This window comes from Cornus florida, unplaced genomic scaffold, assembly GCF_030987335.1.
Source record: "Cornus florida cultivar Cherokee Brave unplaced genomic scaffold, ASM3098733v1 CherokeeBrave_3.0.0_Hap2_Chr10, whole genome shotgun sequence".
In the NCBI taxonomy this organism is placed as follows: Eukaryota; Viridiplantae; Streptophyta; class Magnoliopsida; order Cornales; family Cornaceae; genus Cornus; species Cornus florida.
The window spans coordinates 61,289,873-61,297,165 of NW_026775580.1; positions in this window are offsets into that span (position 1 = coordinate 61,289,873).

Genomic DNA, 7,293 nt, shown 5'->3' on the forward strand with positions numbered 1-7,293 from the left:
CAAAAACAGAAAGGTGAACTTGGTGGAAAACCTTGAGAATACTTATATTCAATGCAATGTTGTTTTCTTCTTTGAAACTATATTATCATACAGGTGAACCTGGCTTAGATGTAGGATAGCTCGAAACTTCAAATATTGCATAGGAAGGGGCATAGGCACGTTATTCCTTATTTGAATATTCTAGCATAAAAGTCAAACCCATCCAATGAACCTGAAATTTCATATCCAGGTTCGCCTCTGACTCTTTCTCCATCTGACCTCATTGCCGAATCACTCACCTTCTTTGTGTAATATGCTCTTGTGATTCATATGAGATTTGAAAAGAGCTCTCCCTATAGCCAAGCCAGGATTAGAGCCACATGTTATTCAAAAGAGAAAACAATCCGCTTAAGGTATTTTGTGTGAGTCGTACGCAGCGGAATATATTAAGAAAAGTTTTAGATTTTGTAAAACAGATCTGTGTCGTTACTAACTTTACTTATTTTAGCAATTAAATAGGTAATCACATGCAGATAAAATAAAACAAAGTATAAAGTTAGAGATGACACTAGGATTTTAGCGAGGAAATCCCAGTTGATAAAATACGTCAACTGTTATGGGAAAAACCTCGTGGACTGTGTAGTCCAAAGTAAACCAATCAACTATGCTTGAAACAAAGTATACCGAACTTTGACTTTGGCTCACACCCTATCGTTCTACCAAACACCCAACTGCTGACAATCTTTTGGCTTTGCGACTCCCTGTCCAACAGCAACTTAACCTCACGCTTATGCTTAATATTTGTAGAAGAGTAGTAGGTAGATCAGACAACACTCCACGAATGCTCTAACCCTTTCAAAGTGTGATTGTTTTTACTTCTGTTCTTCAATCGTTTGAATGATATAGAAGAAGATCTGCTTTGTCTGATCGATGTAAATACGACTGTATGATCACGATCAGGATTTGAACTCCATAACTTTAACCTAACTAGGTGAATATGTGTATGTTCTAGGAAGACAACAGTAAAATCAACTTTGATTTACTGAGAGCGATTATCTTCCTAAGGCTTTGAATAATATCTGAATAATGATGTAAAAGCCATCGATAAACCATATGTATATGACATGGTTTATATAGAGTTCGAAAATGACCTAATCCCTCTGAAAATAACGAAAAATTCGTGCATAGGATTTGGTACAATTCTAGACCAACTGGGAAACAATTCAGGATAAGGAAACTGAAGTTGTATAGTAAACAAGATTTCTTGAACCGGTTCAAAGAAGCTGAACCGGTTCAAGTTTGGCAGAGATTTTTCAAAGCCAAAGTTGAGCATCGTGAACCGTTTCAGAGGGCCTGAACCGGTTTAAGGTTGATAGACTTGAAATTTTGGTTCCTTCAGCCTAGATTCATTCTTGGGTAAGTTCTGAATAAACTGGAAAGAGTAGAATGTCCAACCCTATTTAGAATCCTTCCTAAAGTGTTGTTCTTACCTTTTTCTTCAAATAATCGTCAATTATGGTAGCTTCGAACAACTTCACAATTCTGTAGTCCCTGTCGAATTTGATAACTTACACAACAAGTAATTTGAATTACAACTCGACTTGGACTTGTTTTGTCTATGATAATTGCTAAAAATAAATTAATATCTCACAATCTCCCCCTTTGGCAATTTCCTGACAAAACCCTAAAAACAATTTTTGCAATCTACCCAAAGTAGAAAAGTAAATTACATTCATTGTTAAAAGGCAAAACATGAAATATAATCACCAATCTTCTTGGATCCAAGACTTGACCTGATTGAACACTATTAAGCAACAACTATTAGTGAAGTTTAATAAATAACAATGTATAAAAAATCCCCCTAAAGTATATATCCAAAAAAAAATTTGCCATTTGTTCTCTCCCCCTTAATACCTTACTGTGTTATCTCCCCCTTTTTGTAACAAATTAACAAAGAACAGCAGATAAACATGAGAACAGAAAAAGCATATTCTAAATAAAGCATATTAAAGTCATTGAAAGCATATTCCAAGAATATCCAAAAATAATGACAAGGCGTTCAAAAACAAAACAAAACATGATGTCATGATGCATGAGAAAATAACATTAAAAGCAGCATCATATCCCCTCAACCACTTAGAGATAATAAATATAATCTTTAGTCTTCACCACTCTCCCTCTCATCCTCTTCCTCTTCATCCTCATCTGTATACTCATCCCCTTCCTTATCTTCTTCTTCATCTTCAGCTCTCAGAGATGGATCTGGAGGAGCTGGCCTGTATACATCTTCATCTGGAACTCCTGATGGCTGTCCTCTCAGCTGAGTCATCTATAGTTTGAGATCTTGGATCTCAACCATCATCCTATCAAACAACGAATTCTGATGTTGAAGTAGATGAGAATACATGACATTGGCATCTGCTCTCATGAAATTTCCTTTTGGAGGAAATATCTGAGTATTTTCTGAAATCTGTGACGACCCTTCATCAACAGTTCTCCTAGCTTTTCTAACATTCTCCCGAGCAATCTTTGATTTGTTCAAAGCACGAGGATCCAATTCAGTTATAATAGGCTTATGATAAGCCCTTGGAGGAATCTGCACATTCTTCTGTTTAAGAATTTCCATGATAATCATTGGAAACAAAGAATAATACTTGCAAAAAATTTTCTTGTAATGAGCTATCATAAGCTGCACAGTAGATTCTGTAGGCAGTATAGTCTCATTATTAGCAAGTAAATAAAGCACTTGTGCTCGCTCAAGAGGTAGTCCATCATTTTTTCCAAAGTAGCCCAGATTAGGCATAGCAAACAAGTTGAAAAAGGCAGCTTCATCCGTCAGAAATTGAGCTGGAATACTATCTTGGTTCAAAGAGAAATTTGGCACACATATCTTTGGAACAATCTGGGAAAAAGCAGGACCCATGACTGTCAAAGGCAGAGTATGTCCATAAAAATGACGACTGTCTTGAAGACCAAGGATAGTCTCAATATCCTCATTTTCAACATTATAATCAACTCCAAATAGAGAGACAATGAAATAAGTGTCATGAACTTCACGGATATTAGCATAGAAATAGCTAATCATATCCGGACAATAATAGCATTTGCCAAGCTTAGTGAAGTAAAGCCAATTATGCGACTTGATGTAGTTCACTAGCTTGCACCCAGCTGTGTCTTGGAGTTTCTGAAGATTAACATTCCTCTCTGTCTTTATTGGACCATCTCGGTAAATAGAGAGATACATATTCCAAGTTTCTTCATTGTAAAAATGGAACTCAGCAAATTCAATCATACCAGAAACTGATGGATATCCCATTGGAGCCATGCTATGTGCTTGTGAACCACTGTGAGGTTCTTGGATAGAGATGCCGGTTCGGGACCTTTTTGGAGGTCTTGGATTTGTAATTCCTTTCCCTTTTGCTTCCTTAGTCAATTTAGGAGCCATGTTTTTTAGAAAATATTTCACTTTGAAGCTTGTAACTCTTTCAGGAATTTTATCAAACACTTAGTGTGCAACCCCAAAAGTGTTTATAGAATGGCTTGATTTATTCTTCAATCCTCCCAAAAATCAAACAACAATTGTAACCATGTATTCCCCAAGCACAATGAAGCTTCAATCTCTTCAATCAACTCAACAACTTAACCAATCCTCTATGATTTTAATCCCAAACTCCATAACTTTTGTTCAAACCCATTTTGACTTTCAATTGTTCACACAACTCCTTCAACTCTTGTCTTCAATCCCAAATTTATCATGTAATGAACATTTGTATATCATGGATGAATGAAAAAAATATATGATATGATGTATATGAATATATGTGTGAGTTGTGATATGTGATGGAGTGTGAGAGAGCAAAAGAGATAGAGAGATGTTGCACACAAATGAGGCCTGAAGTAGTTTTAAAACAGTAAAACCCGAGCCCTTGAATCGGTTCAAGAAGGGCAGTGCACTTTGGTGCACAAAGCTTGAACCGGTTCAGCCCCATTGAACTGGTTCAAGACCCCCAGTCTTGAATCCTCAGAAGAAAAAAACACTTATCCAATTTTTCTCAGTAAATATTTTAACACATCGGTGATTAAAAATACTAACAAAAACAAACTTAAAAACCTAAAAATCAAAATCTTTTTGAATTTTGCAAATTTTTTAGTTTTTTTTTATTAAAAAAAAAACCAAATCACCAATCATTAAAATCATTCAATCAACACATGATTCAAAATCCTTTTAGAGAATTTTAAAAATAACTCAGAGAACAAATATTTGACTCCACAGATTCTTCAAATAATTTCAAATCTCAGAAAGTAATCACAACATGAAATCAAACTTGCAAAATTTACTGAAAAATTTAGAAATTAATCTAGCAAGTTCATATGCGTGTGTGAAATCCAATCTAATCCATCTTCAGTTGAATTTCAACAGATCATTGTCTAAACCTTATTGATTGAAAATCATTAAGATAAAATTGTTTTGAATAATTTTTTTAAGCAAGGTGGCTTTCACTCTAAAGAGTAGTCAGCAATTCCCCAACTCAACTTATCTCCATTTTTAGCTTCAATTCATAGTTTAATGGTAGTTTTCAATCAAATCTCAATAGGTAGCCTTTTCCTTAGCAAAGTATTCAGCAATTTTCAATTTTTTTCTTTTCAAGCTGAATATTTTTCAATTTTTTTTAAGCTCCTATATTTTTTTTATTTTTTATTTAGACAATAACCTTTATAACTTTTGTGAATAATAAACCCTAGTCAACAGATCAAAAGATTTTCAACTAAATTTGTCAGAGATGGACTAGTGTACAAAAGTCTATGAGCTTAAGAGATTCAAATCTAAAAATCCCCTAAACGATGCAAATCATCTTTCAATGTATAGAACTAAGGGAGAGGTACAATCCATCAAGAAATGAGTATGAACAATCAAATAAACCACAAGAACATGACATTAAGCACTTTGTCTTGACAATCTCTAGATCTATAGCATCAATACATATAGACATGCATCAATAACACAAGAAATAGAGACAAACACATGAACAGCTATTCTAGCATATATAGACATATGGATAGAATGAAATGATCAATTAGAAACATTAAACCACATAAATCATTGAATAAACAAGACAATACAAATCCTCTCAAAAATATATAAATCAAGAAGTAGAAAGCATGCTTAGGGCTAACTCTAGCCCCAAGAGGATGTCTAGCCACTCATGGATGATGTCCTCCAACCCTAAAGGGCAAGCTCCATGGAAGAAATCTGCTCCTTAGTTAATGAAGAGTCTCCAATGGTGTCTCTAGCCTCCTCCTCTCCTTTGCTTCCTCACTAATTATTATCTTCTCTAGGTATGTGTATCCAAAAGTATATCCTCAAAAAGTGGCTCATATTCCTTATATAGGTAGGTCAAAAATCACCCCAAATGAGCTGGGCTCGTACACCAATAATCCTCTAATGATTGGATATGAGAAAACTTTTAATGAGCTAGAATTTAGATTTTTCTCAGGATTTGGGAGGTTCGATCGATCGAACTTGAGGTGCGATCGATCGAACATGGCTGAGATCTATCGAATTAGAGTTGAATCGATCCTCAATGGCTGCGCCTTTTTGGATAAAAACAAATCTGAGATATTTTGAAGATATTTTTGGGAAAAGGGCAAAAGTGGTTGGTAAGGTGGTACAGCTGGATAAGATCTGGCATGTGGATAAGGACAAGAAAGTTCGATTGATCAGAGAATGATGTTGGATCGATCGAACTTATGGGATCTCTAAAGATGACATCATGGTCTGGATCTATCTTGGAGTGCTGAGATCGATGAAAGTTGGATCGATCGAACTTTTATTGAGATCGATCGAAGTTGCTGAAATTCCACCTTTTGTTTCCTTTTGTTCTACTTTGCTCCTTTCTTTGATTCATCCCAGAATTGCTTCAATTATGCTCTTATTTGGCTGAGTTAGCTTATTTTGGGGATAAGTACTAGAAAATGGAAATAATACAAAATCAATCTAAAGTGGGAAAATAAGATAGATAAAGGTCCTAGAATACCTAGGCTTAAAAGGTTTAAATACGCACTTTTCAGCGCTCATCACACCCCCAAACTTAAATATTGCTAGTCCCTAGCAATGAACTAGAAAGTAAAGGAATGAAATGAACAACTATACAACTATGAACTAGAAAGCAATAAATGGATAACGCCATTTTCGTAGGGAACATGATTGCACTTAGCATATGCAACAAGCCTTTTAAACCCCTAGGTTACCCCTACTGGACGAGTAAAGGCTCATGAGGGTTTCCAGAAATGATACCCACAAACATTAAGCTCATTCTTTCAAAAGAGGTACCAATATTGCAAACAAGCATTGGGAGAAAACTACCGCAAGTATGCAATTTTTCAAACATTTCTAAGCAATCTCCCAAAATCTCAACATCAAGTAAACAAGTATGGTCCTCCACACATCAAGAAAATGATCATGCAAATCAAAACAACTCTAAAATCCTTTTTGAGTGGACCGGCATCAAGTGTGTTTCTATCTTAGCTAACTAAAGAAATGATTACATCTTTACCCTCAAACTAGCACACAAATCTAGTACCGATCATCAAGACAAAGAGTAGACCTTTTATTAAAGCTTTATTGTTCTTGGTGCACTTAGTCTTTTCACTTGATTTTTTTTTTTTTTTTTTTTAGGATCAAAGATGGAAGCATGGTGCATTGTGTTGATTTATTAAGCTTTCTAGCGATCCATGAGGTTGAGCACTAGGTCAATGACTCCTAAACCAGACGGCTTTAGGGCATTAGGTGTTCAAACACCCCTACGGACTTACAAGCTCAAATCAACTAGGCTACAAATCAAAACAACTTCTATCTAATCATTTCCCACTTCTCACCTTTTTTTGGGAGAAGTCTTCCTTTTTTATTGCTTTTGCAACTTCTTTTTTTTTTTTTTTTTTTTTTTTTTGAATAAACGATTATTAACCTAGAGTTTGGGCCCTCCACCTTTAGGAGAGAGAAGTTCAATGCTTGATGAGGCTAGAATCCTCGCTACTTAGTGAAAAGGGATTGTTATCCACCTTTATCAAGAATGAAAGCTTTCAATACACTACTAGCCCAATTAGGATATAACCAATTCAATAATCAACAAAGCATGTACCCCACAAATGAATGCTAGTGTGCGCCTGTGCTAGTGTAGAATCTTAGAGTGAATCTCAAAACAATCACAAAATCATGATGATGTGGACCACAAGTGCAAGCAAAATATCAATCTTTCAAAAAATTTACTCATAAATTGCATCCACAAGGCATACAAGGAGTGTTGGACCCTCAAG